This window comes from Varroa destructor, unplaced genomic scaffold (assembly GCF_002443255.2).
Source record: "Varroa destructor unplaced genomic scaffold, Vdes_3.0 BEIS01000002.1, whole genome shotgun sequence".
NCBI classification, from domain to species: Eukaryota; Metazoa; Arthropoda; class Arachnida; order Mesostigmata; family Varroidae; genus Varroa; species Varroa destructor.
The window spans coordinates 32,133,896-32,153,941 of NW_019211455.1; the positions used below are offsets into that span (position 1 = coordinate 32,133,896).

At 39.2% G+C, this 20,046-nt stretch overlaps 1 protein-coding gene across 7 annotated transcripts in view; it reads left to right on the plus strand.

The window, feature by feature from the left end:
• Positions 1-20,046, plus strand: part of LOC111243793 (uncharacterized) — a 162,216-nt gene that overhangs the window by 47,819 nt on the left and 94,351 nt on the right. For all 7 annotated transcript variants that reach the window (XM_022789895.2, XM_086981471.1, XM_086981472.1 and 4 more), the window contains exon 3: positions 9,992-10,112. The gene's annotated coding sequence lies outside the window, so the exon portion shown is untranslated. The remainder of the gene's footprint in view (positions 1-9,991; positions 10,113-20,046) is intronic.

The following is a 20,046-nucleotide window of genomic DNA, read 5'->3' on the forward strand; positions in this document are numbered from 1 at the left end:
TATTCTATTTGGCTGATATGGTCAAGAATCCGACGGAGGTAACGTACGTCATCGCTTGATTGAGATAAGATTGTAGCGGATGGATACGGCAAAATTGCATAGTCTTAGTTCATTCAAATGGCAGACAACGAAGGTAACAAAAAGAAGCATTGATAAAAACTTGCTGATGCTGTTACAATCCCTCGAATGCAGATTTTTCTGGGAAAAATAGATAAACTTTGAGAATATTCTCGAAAACATTTCGCAAAGAGATCGGCGGAACGTACCGGTACAAACACCTTATGTCCATTGTATCCAGATTCTTTGTCAAGAAACCCCGCTATCTAGCATGCGTTTGCATCGTTTTTTGGATTGACTCTAATACAGTGAATCAAAAACTTATTAACTATACTTCTACGTCATTTTATTACATTGTTTCTATTCACGGATCTAAGACGCCAATTTCGCCACGTTTGGAATTGCTTTGTTGAAACATCAGATTAAAAAGTCTCGTAAAAGTTTTGACAAAGGCTCTACTCTGTGAAGCTTTTGTTTTACTTTCGATACTAATTTGTACAGAACCAGCATTTCATTAAACTTCAAGTAAAATTCTGTTTACACGAAATTTACCGATCATTCGATTTTCCTTGCCTACTAAAGGAAAAACGACGATTATTTATCCTGCATTTTTTTCATTTAAAAGTATACAAGCAGATATATTTATTATGTACACATATATATTCGAGCATAAAACCTCTATTAAACATTATGTAAATACATTGGTTTTTATTAAAAAACAAGCGAGTCGTTTGTTTCAAATTAGCAAATGTTTGTTTAATCGTCCCAATTCAAATTGTCTATTTGGAGGCGATGTCCGCGGTATCGGCGCAATTATTTCACTTTTTTTTTTTAGTCCTCAAATTGTTTTTATAAAATCTGCCCCAGTATTTTTTTGTGCTGTTTTTGCGGAAAGTTGATATCTTTATAGTCACTGTTACGTGACGGGCGACTACATGCAGTATATCACTACAGTATACTCTGTGCGAAAAGAAACTGTTGCCAATAAGAAATTCTTAGCTACCTCAAAAAAAATCTCGCGTACAACTCTTGGCGCATAAATGTGATGGATCATGGTGCCATTAACGTCGATCCTTTCCTTACCTACACATGGCTAAAGACTTAAGCCCGTCATGCCCTCTTAAATATAACTTCCATAGAAGAATAATAAATAAATAAATAGAAATAATCATTCTTTGCCTCATTCTACAGTTTGCTCTTGTACAATCTCTTTCAATGTCCGCATTACCGGTTACCAGCTACAGAAACTTTGTTCTGCCTTATAGAAGCATGTATGTGTAATAAGTAGCGCCTCTGTAATGGTGCAGCGGTAACGTGCTTATCTAGCTGGGATAGTTACACCTAACTTGCCCAGGTTTAAAACCGGTTTTTATGGTGATGTAGTGGCGCCGTGTTTGCTTCCTAAGCTTACAGATATGCAAAATAATTTAGATGCCGAACCGGGCAGATCATGCAGACCAAGTTAGTGTTTGATATGTGTAGACACCTACATGTAAGTAGGTGCCTACACATATCATAGGAAGGAAATTCTGTTAAATTTAACGACCTGCAAGTGTTTTTTTTTTGTGGCATTAATAACGTCTAGTTAGCAAAGGTTTGGAAAAAAAAATGCCTAGCTGTTAACGTACTTAATTATTTGTATTTTTTGCCAGCGCAGAAATGCAGGATGAATTCGCAGTTAGTCGTCCTACAAAGACCTTGAGTTTGATGCGTTTAGTATTATTATTATGCGCTAATATTTTACCATATCACGGCAAGTGTCATGTATACATTGAAATATATACTATGGGCAAAGGTAAAATCCAAACACAACAAGTTAAAAGGCGCTAAGCCATAGGGAGCTTGCCCCTTGCTAGGGAACAGACTGGGGATTAAGGATGCTTATTTCTAAAAGGATCAGCCTGTATCTCACGATTCGTTGATCGCGAGTTGATGCATAATATTAGAGAATTAACACGACGTCATCGCTCGGACTGTTATGAAAGTTTACCAAAACTTAAAAAAATACCCACTATTAGCAGACGATTAGAAATTTATTGAGTGACGTCGGTGGAAAATGGATCAAAGATATCTTTTGTGTTGAAATTGAACGTTCATTAGTTAAGCTTCTATGTGTGAGGGTATTGGTGATGGGCATTCGAGTTTAGTAAGCTACTGGAAGGGAGGTCTTTAGAGAACTGAAAGTTAGTTACTGCTCCAAATATTTAAGAAACGAAAATTCGGGAAAAATAGGGGAATACACCTCAGGACCATCAACGCAAAAGTTAATTGCTACGACTACAGGTGGACGGAGCTAAAAACAGCGTGAGTGATGTGCTCGCTATTGGTTCAAGTACGCGTTATAAACGAAACGCTCACGAAACATACAAGAAAGCCAAGGACATAGGTACCCCACAAAATGAAATCAAGACAGCTAAAAATACAGTGATATACTTCGATGACCATTTGAGCACCTATAACCAGCAAAAAAATCCGCTTGATATATACCATTACTTCATATAATATATGGTTAAAGATATTCAAGTTTTTCAATGAGACCAGAAAATGTAGTGGCTATTTATTGACAATGGTTTATAGAGTAAGAAGTTATTCTCCTCGAAAAACAAGCTTCAGATGTTCACACATAAAAACAGCTAGATGCCCATTTTAATGAGCAAATACCTTTACATCGTCTTTAAGTGCTGTAGATAAGAATATAAAACGCCATTCCTTGTTGTTATCCGCCGGTCATCATAACAATTTAGATTATTCGTGTTTATTGGTAGTAGTTAAACACTTCGTATATATGAGTCAGAGCGAATATGGGAAATATACGATTTAAAACATTTCGCACTATACAGATTGGGCGAATCTGAGTAATTTACCAAGCATCTTACCAAGCATTTACCAAGCACCAATTTAGCAAGCAACAATCAACATTCCCACATCTAAAGCATCTTCACCTGTGATCAGGCTCGTATAATTCCTGTTTTCTTCAGAGTCTATGGTGAAATTCATACACGACCAAGCGAGTTAAAACGGGTCGCTTTTTCCATTCACTGTTTCTACTTACATGCAAATAAAAACATTGATCTGTGTAAGTTTTTTTTTCTCCTAGTTTCTAAACTTAGTTTAGAAGTCTTCTGTGGCTAGGAGTTCAAAGCTGCGACGTAACTTTATAGAATATGGTGGCGTGTCAGCAACGAAGTACGTAGGGCGATTGCAAATCGTTATGCATAAGCCTCGCGCTCTCTTGACGAAGAAAGGTTTTAGACGATTTAATTGTTTTGAGTTTTCCGCTGTGAGGTTCTCCCAAATGACGTGTATCCCATACGCGATAATCACGATCGAAGTTCTTCTGAAGTGCAACGGTTGCTTGGAACAAACCATGAGATGCAGCCAAAACTGGTTCTCTGCATATCTTTGAAACTTTTTCCGTGGGCGATAATGGGCAACGTTCAATACGAAAGCCAGGTAACGTAAACCCATCGAGGTAGAAAGGGTGAGTGGCCGCCGTCTTGCTTCCTGTTCCCGCTTCCGTATTGCTAAGGTTTCCCACAGGTTTCTAGTTTCGTTGCATCAGGAATCTGTTCGACCAATATGTCAGTACCGTCTGCATACAAATTCGCTGGTCCCTTTAATTGGTAATATGCCTTCTTCAGCAAATTGAGTCGATGCATTGGCATAAATTGTTCGCCTCATCCTGCTATCTATGAGCCAATTATCCGTGAGGGAAATGAAAGTTTGACGAATTTTTCATCGATGGTTTTCCCGTTCTCGAGTACGTTCATAAGAACGTTCAACTCGGTTAGCGTGAGAATGACTTTATCACCGAGAACCTTCCAGAAGCTTATAATGCTTAGATCTCGCAACGAAGCTTACGCTTGACGGCCCGCGTAGATGCGAGTTAGCATGAAAAGGTTATTCCTAAGGGTGCAAATACTTGCGCCCTCTCAAAGTGAGTGATTCTCGCCCCGAAGCTTTACCTTATTTCTGGTTCGAGGATAGTAGTATGGAGGTGGGACTGACTACCTAGAGGTCGCGTACGCTGAAGGGATGTAGCACGATTCGGGTTCGAGACGGGCGGTGAAGTCACCAGCAATAACTAATATAGGGGCAAATGCCTCGATTGGAACGTATTGATCTGTTGTTTTTCAGTGCAGGACAATACATATGGTAGAAACGCGGCAGGTTTAACAATCTGGTTGTCCAAGTCTGTTAGCAGGAAGATGTCTATAGTATCTGGGACTTCCAGTGGGAGGAGCGTCAGAGTTGCTGCGTTCTTGCAGTTCCATTGCTCGATTCCTAGCGTCTCTTCAAAATACGGCCTCAATGCAAACAGCTGTGGGTGAACGTGTTGTGGGCTAGAACCGACGCTCTGGTCATCGATACCGTTAGGACCTGGCTAGCGAAGTCCTCGAGCTTGAACGACGGGTATGGCGTTAGCAATCCGTTTGCTTGACATCGTGCTAAGATTTTCCATCAGCGGTGGCTTGTCCTTATGGAGCTGACCTGGCTGTTAAGGTGTTCCGCCCTGTGAGTTCGCTTAAGCTGACTGGGTTTGCTGTTCAAACCCTTTCGTGCTGATGTTATCTTTAGTTTTGTACTAGCCACCGTTTGGTGCCTGCTCTTCTCGGTTATAAGGATTCATACCGCGTAAAAAAGCTTTATCCTCCTTAAAATATTGTTGGCGATCTTCACAGTTTTGTACCTGTAGCGCTTACTCTTCAGAACGGTATGGTGATACGAAACGCGCCATAGCTGATTGTTGCCAGAAATGCGACGTGTTGTCAGTGGAGTGAACGAAATTATCTTTTTAAGGTTTCGAATAAGCTAAGCAAAATTGCAAAAATAGTGCTTCACGTTGTTTTAAATCATTGACTGCTATCCACAAGCAGTAGGGATTTTTAAAAAAACTCACATTTTCATTTAATCATTATAAGATGCTGTAGAACAGAATAAAAAAGAGCTAGAAAAAAATCCTATCCACACCAGTTCTTAGCACTCGTTCGCATAGATTTCTTAATTGTTATAACGAAGATTCAAGACCGCATAACTCTCCTGGCAGCAGCCTGCTGAATGTTTACGTAAATGAAGCGGCATACATCCTCGGTCTGATTACCCGGACCAATCGAGCTGATTACCAAGTACGAAGCTGACTTCCAGACGAGAAGGCGAACTGCATTTATCGATTATTTGTCCGAAAATACGGAAAGCTTATTACCTTGGAGGGGGATGTGTAAAGTTTAGAAATTGGGTTTCGTCGTGCAGGCCAGGTCGATCAGTCTGAGTGTTCTGCAATATTCTTGGTAATTCCTAGACACATACGCTTTCTAATGCACACCACTGGTAGTAAGCGTATGCCTAACTAACCTCTTTATATGAAAGCTTCACATTACACAAATCAATCAGAGAAAAACATGGAATAACATACGGGTCGAGGCGGCTGCCTTAACATTGTCCCAGTGGGTTCCTGTGAGTTATAATAGCGTCATAGGGCTTTCAATCGAGAACAGAAATCTTTGATCATGATATAAGCAGGTCGCTTGCAGGTTGCAGCCTGTACAGATGCCACACACTCACGCACACATGCACATATGTTCGTCATACCGCCGGACCCAAATCGGTTGAGATTTACGTTGAGCTGCCATATTAGCAAAGAGCCGGGCCAACTGAATGGTAACTAATTAAACATTTTTAATGTCCTATATGTTATCCGAAGACCATATTCGTTGGAATTCTATGAATAATCCAAGTACAAAACGCCGTAGATAGAGTTGTAATTAACACGATTTTATTAACCTAAATTTAACTTGCCAGTTTTGTTTTTAGTCATTTGGGACTTTAGTAATGTTATTGAACATAATTATAAACGGAGACAAATTCTGAGGCACACGAGCTAATTCCATTAACACGCACAAATCCATAGCTCTGAATCTTAGACTGATTGAATTCATATAAGAGCAATATCACAAGATGAACTTGGCATTAAAGTCAGATGCGGGATAGAATAAATAACATTTCTATCATGATGAGTTTTTCGAAAAGATGCTTGACACTTGTGTACGAAACTTTATTTAGAAAACGATGAATACGTCGTCGAAACTATGCCGTTCGGCTTTATGCAGCTGAAATTAAAGAGGATTTGTTTATTTGAATCCGTTAAGCTTGATCCTTGGGTGAGTCCGGAGACCAGGCCGCCTAGCTTTAACAAGCACAATATCTTTCTTTAATGATTAAAATAAATGTAACACTTGTACTTTAGCGAAACTTCTACGTTACGGAAATAAATCGGTTCATACAATTTGTATGTAACTTTGTGTAAAATTTGTATGTCTTGCTCAAGTTAGTGATACTACGACGTTTAACGATTCGTTTTCACGAACCACTGGCGCAATTCATACCTGTAAAAAATATTAGTGCTGACCAGCAATCCGAAGCAATGATTGACGGTAAGTAAAACCCGTGACATTTATCTTGTAGCGCAATACACTTCAAATTATTAAGAAGGGTATCTCGGATTCTTAATGACAGGTTTGACACGCTAGAGTTCAGGATGTTACTAGACTGCACTGCTTTGCTACTATTCATGGCCATACATAGTGTCTTTCTCTAACACTTATTCATAGCAGACTCTCCCGTCATGTTTGTTGTTGGCTTTTCACAGTTGCCTTCTCCTTCCAAACCTCTTTTTTAGTTCAGCCTTCTCTCACAAAGAACGATTTCATTTCCTGATGTAAGCGGCCTGAACTGTTGCTTTAAATATCTGCAAGAAATATACTCTCTGTTTAAAAACACCTTCGCAAGCACTCTGGCAGCTTCTAGATAGTTACCGTTTGCGTCCTCATAATTTATCTATCACTCGCTTCTTGAAGTAAATTAACAGTGGAGTACACGTAGCAGTTGCGCTCTTCAGGGTATGGGAAGTCCCCGTAATGACACGGACTTAGACCAGGCGAGCAAGCGAGTTCACGCCAACGTTGGATATTTGCTCTGAGATAAATAACTGAGGCGCGACGATGAAGTTTGGCGTTGTTACCAGGTGATCAGACTGCATGCATTCGATTACCGTGGCGCCGACGGTTCATGAATATCTTGAGGAGTTCGAGAACGAGAGCTTATTCATTGTTTCATTTTCGTTGAGTACCTTATAGTGGCAAACTGCCTGATGACCATTGCAAGTTACTTCACGTTCGAGTCTACTCAACACCACCGCCTCCGAACGGAATATACTCCTAGGGCAACGTCATTCTTTTCCTGGCACCTCTCGAGCTGGCGGGAAGAATATTGAACCTCACGCCTCATCTATGATGACCGCATATTTGGGTATACATATACGGACCGTATACTACTAGGTGGGCTTGATTAGTTACTAAACTTCCGCAAATTGCATCTGGGATATACCACACGCACGTTTCCAACTGTCCTGAAGTCACGGGAATCAATTTTTTACATAACGTCCCAATTTCTAGCGTTTGGATTAAAATTGCGTAACATGTTACAAGTTAAATGCGAGCTTTGGCCGACGGAACCCTAAAATTCAAGCTCTATTTCCTTCCTTCCTTCCTTATGCAATGCATTCTTGGCCTTCGGGTTACCACGTATAATTACTTTCTTACTGGCCCGTAGCATTCCAGTTTGCGTTCTTAAAACGTTTGCATCATTCACGTACTGTGCTTTCGCTCAAACCTCGTTGCCTGATGCCTTCGCCAATCTTCGACAAATTTCCTCAATGCTTCGGCTTTCGAAAGACAAAAACTTGTCCACTAAGCATCGATTTTTTAGACTACAAAATATGTTTTTCTCAAAACTCACTCTTCCTGGATCCACCTCAACCGGTTTTCTTTCGTTTACAAATCACAAAAACATTTATAAACGACTGCAGCGTTTCATAGGGAATTTTCTACTAGCATCGCATGGTTTAAAAGTTATTTAATTTCCAGCCCATGGTAACAGCCTAAAAATTACCGCGTACAGTGCCACAATTCAAAATTCAGTTAAACAGAGATCAAAATGCTACTTCGAGTGCTATGGTTACTTTTGGATTTTAAGCGTCTCGCCAGACGAGTCGCTGTTTCTTGAATTTTTTTACCATGGCTGCTATTTTGACTCTTCGTAAAAAAAAAAAAAAAAGCGTTATGCTTATACAGTACAGAGTAAAGGCAAACAACTAATCGAAAACGATAGTTACGAAAATAAACAAAAACAGGCGCGCAGCTTTTAAGGTCTTTAACTTAATTCACTAAATGAGAACGCTACATTTTTGGTGTAGCATAACTATCAAGTACAAGGTCGGCGTCTGGTTATTACTGCCAGAGATTCCCTAACTGCTTACATTGTTGTTCCTGGCTGGTTTTTGTTTCTGATCTCGTTTTTTTGCTATTGAGTTAGCATTAAAACGACTCTAATATCAAGGCCGGGCGGAAAGTAGAATCTAAATCACAGCTGAATAATGAAAAGTATGCTTATAATGATAAAATATCCTAAAGATATTGGAGATTATGATTTTTCCCGACGTATTTCATACGTATTGTTGGGCAGCGATCAATTAACAGTCAATTTTTGCATCGCACTACGCCTTCCAAACCTCAACCCCACTGTACATACATACATACGTACATATATACGTTAGGGAATTTAGCATAGGATGTAACAAACAATAATTTTATATTTCAACATAAAGCTAGCTTATAATGGTGCAAAATTTCAAGACATGTTTTTTTATATTTTGGATGCAGTTTAAGAATCGGATATTGTCAGTCGAGCGTTTAGCAATTGCAATAAATCATAAAAAATAAAAAAAAAAACTCGATCTATTTACTAATGTTCGTCTCACCCTCAAACTACAGCAATGTAAACAGTGTGGCATGTAAAGCCTGTATTTTGGTCAAAGTTCTACTACCAGTAGAAATACCGCCAACGAGCTTTCAGGCGATAGGAAAAAACGGGTCTCTTTGAAAGCTCTCTGCGAAAATGAACAGCAAAAAGTTAAAAGCTGCGGTGGAAAGTACACGCATGTTTATACTCCAATTCGGCGCATGTAAACGTACTATATTTAGTGAAATAAATAAGATAAAAAATTTATACCTTACTATTTGAGCGAGAATATATTAAGCGGAGAATATTGAAAATATGTGTATACCACATCCTCATAAATTTTCTACCACGGTAGTTACTAACGATAAACCGGTCCCGACGTATGACAGCGCAACGATCTCATATAGCAAATGTCACGATGGCACAAAGGCAAGATTTTCAGTCAGCACTTCTCTGTCGCTCACCGTAGTCGCCGAACATTCCGCCCAAAATTTCGACAACTTGTTAATATGAAGATTTCGTCAACATGACCAATTTTTATAAACTGTTTATATTTACATTATAATAATTTATAAACAGTCGACTTAATTCGTTCGATGCATGAGTAGCTAGAGGGAGATTAAGTTTCCATTTGACTATATGGTTATTCAGCACAAAGTGCTTTGATATTATAGACTCTCGAATAAAAATAAAAACGAAGCTGAATTTCAACTAGAAATAACCTTCAGTTCCCGTAGGCATCAAAATCATCTGAACAGTAACGAGGTGTACCTTTTAATTAGTAAAAACTATATTCACTACGTTTTGAGGCTTCATAAACTAGTACGCCCCAGATCTCTCCTGCAGAGGAATAGATAAATTAGCTGTTAAAAAACAAAGAGTCATAGATAATCATAATGCATACGTTGACGGACTACATAGAAGAACTAGGTCTATATAAAAAATTTGAATCACTTTTCATACTGAACGACTGAGTCCTATATGTGTATACATATGACGCCTGTATGTATATATATGACGCACGTATATGTATATGTTCTGTTATTATTAGATTTGTTTCCATCACAATACCCTAATGCACCACATACGTTTTGTTGTACACGGATCGACTGACACGTGCACAATATTTCCTTTTCAGGTAGGCGTTTGGGAATACAGGTTACGTACTTTTTGTGTAAGCGTACATTTACCATAACACAATGCGGTATGTGCGACGTATGAGCTCAAACTGAAACCGAGTCTGCAGATACTGTAAAAAGGTAAGACTAGGAAACAAAGAACGTAACGTTTTGGACGCACACAGTATTCAACAGAGCAATATTAACTGAAGGGGGAAAAAACACGAGTAGAAGCAAAAGATTAACCTCCTTTGTTTTTTAGCAATGTTGGAGAGATGCGATCGCAGGATCTGTCCTGAAACGAGTAGTACTGCCATAAGTGTTTAAAGAACGACGACACACTTTACCTATCAACATGACAAGCAGCAATTCATTTTAAAACTCAGTTAAATCATCGATCTCGCCGGCTTTGGAACAGATTTTTCATTTTTATTCCACTATAATTTCTGTAACGTTGATCTTGGGAAACAGATCTTGGGCGGGAAAGGTTTCACAAGTCAACAAACTATCCCTTATTAGAAGGCACGGAGAGGATAAACTTAAATAGGATGAATCTATTGAGTAGAGGATTTCTACATGGAACCGTTGTGATAGTACAGAAGATGTTCACTTCGTAAAAACAAGGTTGCACCTTTACGTCGCGCTCAAGTTGGTCGTTCTATTTTCAAAAATGTCCGAGTTAACCTGCTTAAACATTGAGAAACCTCTGTGAAACCACAGAAACCTTTTGTCCTGCCTCTCTACTTAACGACATATCTGCTTTTCTCTACTACTGGTATCGTTTCGAAAAGGCGGAATATATTATGCAACAGTAAAGAGGAAGACGTACATGCCATACTTAAAACATTAGTCGGTTACCATATAGCTGTATACCGAGTTCCCCACCTCACTCGATCAGTCGGTGTTACTTATCTCCCTTCAAGAGGCATATCATCAATATTTGATAGAAGTGAGCTATGCCTTAATAGGTAGTCCATTGAAACAGTGTCGCCCTAACTATCGGCACGACTCTGCACATGACAGCGGGCACTCGTTATACATGATTGGTTTCAAACAATCAAATAGAATAACTATAAGTTATACTTTGAATAAGCATAGGTAAGCTCAGCTCTCGAATGTCGAAAACGAAAATCTACACGTGTCCCATTCCATTCGAGTGCAAAAGAAAATATCGCTTGAGGTAAATACTTCGAACGAATAGAGTTACGTATGATCCTACAGCGTATTCTGCTACAAAGCATTCAGGCGTGATTCTGGTTAGGCGTATTTCTCGAGAAATGCGTGCTAAAATAGCCTTCTGACCTCTCCAATCATTCCTGTAGGCAGGGGTGGTCGAAAAGAACTTCTCAGCTACGAAGGGCTACGCTTAAGTGGTCCCAAGCATGCATGACATGTTGCTAATTTAACCAAGTAATTTGTAGCTTTTTCTTTTTCTAAATTTTTCTTTTTAGTATAAGGCTTAAGGCTCGGTCGATTTGTGATTTGGAGGATTCGATGAAAACTACAATTGGCCTGATCATTGGGCGCCCCACGTTGTGTTAAGCAAGGGCATACGTACACTCGTGTCAATCGAGGGGGGAAGTGATGTGAAAGAGGATTCTACAGCTTAAATTTAAATAAAAGTTGCTCGTTTCGCCAACAGAGCTTTGATAGGGTATGTCATCAAACCGCTATCACGCAATAGAAGACCAATTGATTACGCAGTCAATATCAGCGCGTTCGAAAACGATTATTCGAGCGCACACGACCCGCCATCGATAACCATACCAGGCCCTCGAAAACATTTTGCTTTAGAGGAAACTTCTTAGAATAAACATTTTTTTTTTAACTTTCAGCACTATTTAGGACTAATGAGTACTTTAGTGTCAACAACTTATTCTAAACCGTCTATTTCATGTGTATTTTGAGTAGAAGCTATTGCCGATATGTTACTGGCCTACGTTTCCTTGCCGCTTTTTTAGGACGCACGGTTCCGTGAGGAATTCTATAAAATGAAACGATATATTTCAAGAGATACTAATGTCAAGGGTTATTTTCGTACAGACGCAATGTGAGCCATCTGTTGCTTTCAAGTCGGCTATGGCAGACGGCTCTTGTAACAGCATTTTTTCAATACAAAACATGTTAAGATGTTAGAAGGTCGTAATTATACGACGAAATATGGTAAGAACATTATGTGGAACGTCAACCAGGTCAGTTACCTGCGGTGTGCCAAGCGCTTCATGAAACCTAACGACGAAAAATATGCAACTGCTTTTACATGGGCGTATGCTCAAGGTAAGTCTAGGAGTCTCGAGTCTTTGAGGTACTTGGTCGGTCAGCAAATAACGAACGATGGCTGAATTTGAAGAAGCTAAACTGAGTGATCCGCATTATAATGCCTAACAAGATAAGAATAGAATATAGAAATAAGCGAAACGCAAATTACTTGCAGCGGTGTGCTAGAAGTAAAACATCGTATTTTGACAAAAGAAAAAAAAAAATGTATCTCTACATAGAGACGGACAGCTGGTTACTTCTCGTTTGTTTGGGTTCATTCTGTTAAAATATAAACTAAATAACGTTCTTACCGCCGTTACGTAAAACCCGTTATCATGGGAAACCGACGCAGTGACGATGAATGCGATAACACGGTCGTAAATTCACTTGGTGGCTTCTGTCCGAAATCTCAGTGAATCATGGAAAAAATACAGGCTCATTTCCTTTGTTTTACATGACAAAATCGCCACCATTTCTATACGCGACTTATGACGCATAATCCACGCAAGCTAGCCTATATCGGTATAGAAAATTACTATTATAAAAGAACGGTTGAAAGTTAATATCAACGTTACTAGACAATTAGTTTATGACCACACGAGCGACGATCTGAAGATAGAGTCTAATATTGATATTGCCTTCTGTTTGAAACACACACATATATAACTACCTGCTCATTTACCTTACAGGTCGCGTTATTTACGTCTTCGATCACTTGCCAGTTGCTACAGCATGATCTGTTCCGTTGATCTGTTCAGAATATTTATATAGATGTTGATCAACGTTCTTGATTTATGTTACATCAAGCCCCTCTGAAATGTAACAAGGTTCTGAGTAAGGCCGCTAATATACGTTCATTAGTATCCGTGACATACAAATCACCCTTTGCATTAGTAGCGAAGCTATGTTTCTTAGCTACGAGAGTCATTCAACGATAGGACTGTTAGAGTTATGGTTATCGCTATGTACATACCCCTGACATGCCCTAAGGCCATTGCAAATATCAGCTCATAATCTTCCTACGGTGCATTCCTACATGGGAAGAGCAATCTTTGAGATCTCAATATGTTGCCCAAAGTATTTTAAATTGATATGAAGTTAAATTTTGTTAGGAACATAGCCAATCGCTTCGTTTTTCCATTTGTTTTTGAAATTCCGCTTTTGAGATGTCGCTCAGAAGTACACAGCCCTTCACAACATTTCGGTCGATAAATGGGTTTCTTATTAAAGTAAAAGGCACCGATTTGGGTGATTTACTTACAGAGCAATTTTCGAATATCTGTCTTCAATTCGAGATCACTGTTCAGGTGCTTCACGAATTCGGATAACTGTAACTTATAAGATCAAAGGCCTAGGATGTAATATAGACCAAAACATCCACAGTCTGCCAAAATTATTGGGGCGTCCAAGGGTCAATTGTCGCCATAAAACAGAATTTCTCTGGTTGATTGTTGGCCTCTTCGGCCATTTCATCGGATCGATTTTGTTAGCTTCGTTTGACTAATAAGTCAATTCCCAGTTTAAATTTAATGTCACTCTTCCAAAAGCTAACAGTAGGATACTCGTTTAGGATTACAGATTGTCCATGGTACTATCCAGAAGTTAGCCTACCTATTTGAAGTTAAAGGATGTGTAAAACGTTTTCATACTTTTCCATACTAGATTTTGCAGTTGTTTTTTCAGAAGCGGAAAGTCTTCTTTTGGTTGTGCAAGTGAGCGTACGCGCCAAATGGTCATGTCTACCAAAAATAGTAATAAGAATAAGCTATAGTTTCAAGGTTCCACGAGGTAATCGCACAGATACTAGCGCTAAAGAAAAACTGTTCACCATGTGTCGGCGTAGCAAATGCAGAATAGCCAGCAACAGCAGAAATCTGCCAGAATTTAAATTAAATATAGAAGTAAAAGGTGAAAGGACTGTTTTTGTCATATAAACCTTTTCTACTATGTATTTCCTGGATTTTCACTCGAATTTAGATCTTGTTACGAAGAACTGACACATTAGATAATACGTCCCGAGTATTTATTGCCGATCTGTGATCTTAACTTTAGGTACGAATGGCTAGATCAGAGCAAATCAGCCAGACAGTTTTAGAATTCACTAACTGTTTCTACTATTTTGAACTGGGTTCTCTAGTGGTCATCTACAACTGGCGTTCTACTGCAACCGAAACATTAGGTTTTGGGAATTCTTAACAGGCTGTTCTGGCTAGGATGTCTGTAATGTTTTTGCCGCTTCCTTGTCGATGTCGCATAATCGATCGTTCCTGCTACCTCTTGTAGTATTCATTTTAATCCTATTGGCCGAAATACAGTTTATTTATCATCTAAGACTATTTTTTATCAGCGTTCAGCAGGCGGCAGAACCATTCCTATTTGTAGTTGGCTTAAGTATATGGGTGACATAGAGATCCCTCTTTTATCTATTATGCGTTTCAAGAGGTGCAAATCGACAAAACTTGTCGAGAAGTTTTAGACTAATTGCTTGAAACGACTCAAAGAAAATGTCGTACATTCAATTTGGGAGGTGTTGCTATTAGTCATCGAGTACCGTAACACTTAACATTAATCGAAAACACTGTTCCATATTTTTCATTGATTCCCACTAAATCGACGGGCAATTAGTACATATTTAATAAGTAAAGTTTATCTTTCTGCACTCACCTAACTTCTTCAAGTTTTAACATCACAAAACGCCATCATTACCAAATTCATCGTGGAAACATCAGTTTTATCTTGAGTTTCACAAAGGGAACGCTTATTGCTCGGGAGCTTGAGCTGTGCTAAGCAGAGTGTCCATATTTTCTGCCCCAGAAGAAGCAAGAGCGACGCGCAAGGAAGATAAAGGGGAGAGACAGGAGTACAGCGAAGGAGCTTCACAATCGAATGAAATGAGACGTCTTAGAAATCTGAAGTCTCGACTGACAATCCTGTATCCCTCGGCGTTATTTTTTTGCTGCTTTTTCTCCATTGTTAAGAACAGAATAACAATGTGACGTTAATGATGAAAAACAGCCCTAGAATAGGATTATACTACTAGATTGGAACATAAGTAATGTCGGTTTGACTTCTATGGACCATTCCTGTTCTGTAAGGAGGTTGTAATTTTGTTATGAAGTTAGAAGCGGCCGAAGCAGCTTGAGATAATTTTTGGCCACGTGCAGCGAATACTCTGTAAGTGAAAAGACTACTAGAACGTATTTTCAAAGCTTAAAGTTAGAATCTTGGGCCTGGAAGGTGGGCTTCGCTCCGATCGATCACCCGCGTTCCATGAGGATCCATAAGAACATTAGCTGCAAACATCAGGCAGACGTCTTCAATGGTTCTAATTTTATCAGGAATTAGGAGTATAGATGTATTATGAACTGAGTAGAGCGTACAGAAAAGCGACGCTTCTTGTTGGCACTTATCATGTCGCCGGGCCCCGCGAAAAACGCATTTACAGTGTTAGATTTCTATACAGATTTTTCACGGGTGACAGGACGGAGAAAGGAATGAGTACACCCAGGAAGCTCAGAGTTAAGCCTAATCTCTGTTTTAAAAAGACCAGAATTTTCGTCTGGTGGAATTGTAAGGGTCTTGTCTATATATTGGAGACGTTGTCTGTAGCCTATTTGCTTCCAACGAACGGGGCTAATGAACCGAAAAACCCAGTAGACAATAATGCCAGGCACGATGTTCACTGCAGCTAACCGTAATGCCACCTGTGAACTTAGCATGCACGGAAGTTGCGATCTTAAAATTGACACCGGTAATAGGAAAAAAACTAAAGGAGGACAACAAGACACCAAGCAAATTGGCTTAACAACGGCGATCACCCCGTATCAATCAACTGATGATATTCTTTGGCCTAGGCCGAGGTATGTTCGGCACGTTGATTGTGGCCGTCGAATTCCAAGCTAAGAATCAGCTAATTGTCATCCTGCATAGAAAATTATATGGGATGTAACTTGTGGAACAGCAAGCTTTACGATCGATTGGCAAGGAATAGCCGGTGCAGGCATGACGCAATTGTTACTGTCTCTATATGACTGTCTTGTTGTCTCTGTCGAGAGCAATAATGGCGAATATCGCATGTTGATAGACCCTGGGAAGTGAAATGCACAGAACTCTCAATTTCTCAAGGAAATCTTCGATTCTGCTAACATACGATATGAAGGACGTAAAATACATTAAACCCGACATTTTATCTTGCTTGGTACTTCCAGATACCGGACACACATTACGCCCCAGGAAATGTTGCGTTTATTTATCATGCTAAAAAAAAATCTGCTCCGGGTCTGCTACCGATATAACTCACTAAAGCCGCCAATAAATTCTATAGAAAGGAACAAGCTATAGAAAATGTGCCACTTTCATATCTTACGGATTTGATTACAGCGGAGCACAAGCAGCTTGCAAGTACTGAGAGAGTACTACTGATTTTTGACTAACATTTTGTGTAATGAAGTGCTAGAAGATGATTAGAGATAGAAAAAGTTATTTCTAACTGCGAAATAAAAAGCTAGAACCTGTGTATATGTATGTATCCGAAACCTAAGTGCACCACTGCAGTACGAAAGCTTTTAGGATAAGAGCTACAAAAAGATACGCGACATGCGTGGCTTTACCGAGTGAAGTTTTAAGGGAGTTGGTAGAATCTGTGTAGAAGAGGCAATGCAAAGAACATCTTGGAAGCTAAAATAATGCTTTTCTACGTGGACCAGTGCTGCTTACGTTTAGGAAAATAGGTCAACAGAGCTTTGTACCGACAGTAATGCAATTGCCCTAGAGGCATTACTCCGCGTGGCTTCATATTTATTAATGTACTTTTAATGACAATTATTTTGTGGCTTGACGACTAAGCTGGCAAGCAGTATTAAGGGAAAATATGATAATAAGGTATAATAATAATAATAATAAAACGAGAAGAAGAAAAAGAAAAAAATGATGATAAAGTGAGAAGCTGTACGGTTTGTCTTTAATAATATTTCGAGGAGGGATCAGCACGCGCCATCATTGATGTGTACGTGCATGCATGTCACTTTGCTAATGAATGCACCCACAAATACAATGCACGTAAAAGTAATATCACTGGCTGTTACTACGAATTATATTAAACGTGAGATATCAAATATAATTAGTTTAAACGGCTTGTAACCTAGGAGTAGCTACAGTAGTTACTTCAGCTATCTTTCCTACCATACCGGCTTGTATTAATCAGAGTAATATATATAGCTTGATAAACAATTTCGTAATTTATTACCCAATCGCGCATGACCTTTATATATTTCATAAGAGAAAGCCTATTACTACAGTCTGCTGTGCGCTACATGATTCACAGCGTTAATGTAACCGGTAAATTCTCGTCTACGATTGTAGCATCTGTAAGGGTCTCTTTTTTAAGGCCCTCGTTTTGGCCAGTATATTGCAGTAGCCCAATAGCGCCCACTTTACAAAGGCATTAAATGTTGCTTTTATAAAGGCAAAAATCGAAAATTAGTGATCCCAACGTATCTGTTGGGCCTCATACAAAATATTTTTCCTGTTGATACTACTTCGAAACATGCAGGGCTACCTTTTATTGAAGGCATTAACAACTGTTGTTTTTTCGGGTTTTGAAATGCTTGATCTATATAGCTTGAGAGAAAATTCGAACGCGAAGGATAATGCAGTAAATGAGATCAAACTATAAGAACACACAACAACGATAATCGAGCGTACATGTGTGTGACAAATACTTCTCTGGAAATGTTCGTGTTCCTCTGAAAAGAAGACTCAGAATTTTCCTGAAACGTACTGTTCTTATTGCTCTTAATAAACACGAAGTTTGCTTATTAATTCGAAAATAGCAGATTTTTCGTTATAGATCGTTACGTGGTGGACGGAACGGAGAAGGTGGCTTGAACGCATATTGAGCTCAACGTGACACCGTCGTCTTTCCTTATTCGACCTTTAATGATCCCAGAGAGCTGGAGAAGACAACGCGAAAACCATTGGTGCTGATAACCGACATAGTGTTTAAGGGTCTACGTTTACTTAATACCTATTCCATGCGACAAAGAGAAATGTGCGATCTATAACTGGATCTGGTAATATTTCTACCAATATCTACCATGAGCGGGAAAGCTTTATAGGTGATAGCGAAGTGCTTTCTAGACGGAGACAAAGCGAAGTTTGCCATAGCCTGTTCGTAATCCCATACAATTTACTATACAGTTGTTGCGCTGCAGCACCACGACATTATTTTGTCACGTATTTTAATCGCGCCGGTTTTATTTCGAGTTTTTTTTTCTAAGCACAGAACGCCTTTCAGACAATAGCACTGTTAGTAAATAAACGCGTGAAATTGATCTATACTCGATGGGGCATTGAGAAACAGGTTAAACGCATCTATGGTTCTCAATATATTTATGCTGTGCTTGTTGATGATATTAGGGCCCGAAAAAAATGTTTGCAACGAAGGAGCGCGCCTGGTAACGGACTAAAGAAAATCACCTGAGTTCTTATAGTACAATGGTAGCCTTAATTGGTATTCCTGTAACAAACATTTGATCACATTTGTACTATCAGTAATATAGTATTTTTTCCAGAATTGCTTTCGAAAATCATCAGGACAACATATTGAAGTATCAGAAACGAGTCCGATCAGATAGAAACAATTACGATACTGCCTGAGCTAGATTATTGACTAAATATTAGGTAAAGTATTGGTATGTCTCTTAAGTGTTTTACACGGTAGTGGACATACTGAAGGGAACGAAAAGAAACGGTAACGCGTAATTGTACTTACCCATTGACTCTGTGTTATGGCCAAATACACGACAACGACTACGGAAGCAATGCTCATGAACCGTTGTTGTTCTACGCTAGCGAATTTGTATGTATGTATGTATACGGGGTCAAGCAACAGTCCACAGATGAGTTTGTTGACACCGTTCTGACACCGTATACACAATTGCCATTTAGCGAACGAAGTAGTTTTTTCGCCAGGTAGAAGCAACTACCTAGCAAAAGAACCTATTCGATTGCTAGCAAACTTCTGTAGTTCTTAGGGTATCACTAGAAATAAAAACGGTACAAACTGATCGTTTCCGGCCCGGCTGATGAACCCATCTGATTATAATCGTCCATCAGCTCGCTACATTGTCCTATCGCAATATTCCCCTGATGCGCTTCTTTCACACAGTTGCCCATATAAATCAACTGTGGCCATGCATTGACTTTGATCAAAATGTCCTACGAGATTCCTGTAGCGTTCTTCCGGAGACAGTGCCCTTCTAGTGCATTTCTATAGAATTCGACCGTCTACAATAACTCAATGATAATACATAACTCAACAAAGATAGCAACGACGACTATGCAATACTATGCACAATCAATGTTTGAACAAAGTGTCTTCATCTAGGAAGAGCGAAGAGTACCGGCCGCAATTAGCAGTAGTGATAGCAGCCGAAGGATATTGATGCCTGCATGATATCATCTTCATAATGATAATAGTGGGTTCGCTTGTAGTCAACTTGCACGCCGGCGTACACACGTGTACTCAGACCGCATGTAGAAAGAAGTAGAATAAATAGATCGTTGCAAATGGTATAGGTTCTATAACGACATTGGGAATAGTACAGCAACATATCTACACAGCAGAAAAGCACCAACCATTATATAAGAAGTTCAATAAAACATTGTACGAAAAAACAGCACAACAAATACGAATGATGTAACGCACCGCACACAACATAAATATTCACAAAATTTATTAATCAAAACTGATCCTAGATAAATTTGTAATGCAGTCATAGCCCATCTATTCAGTATTTAGTGATCAGAGCAGAAA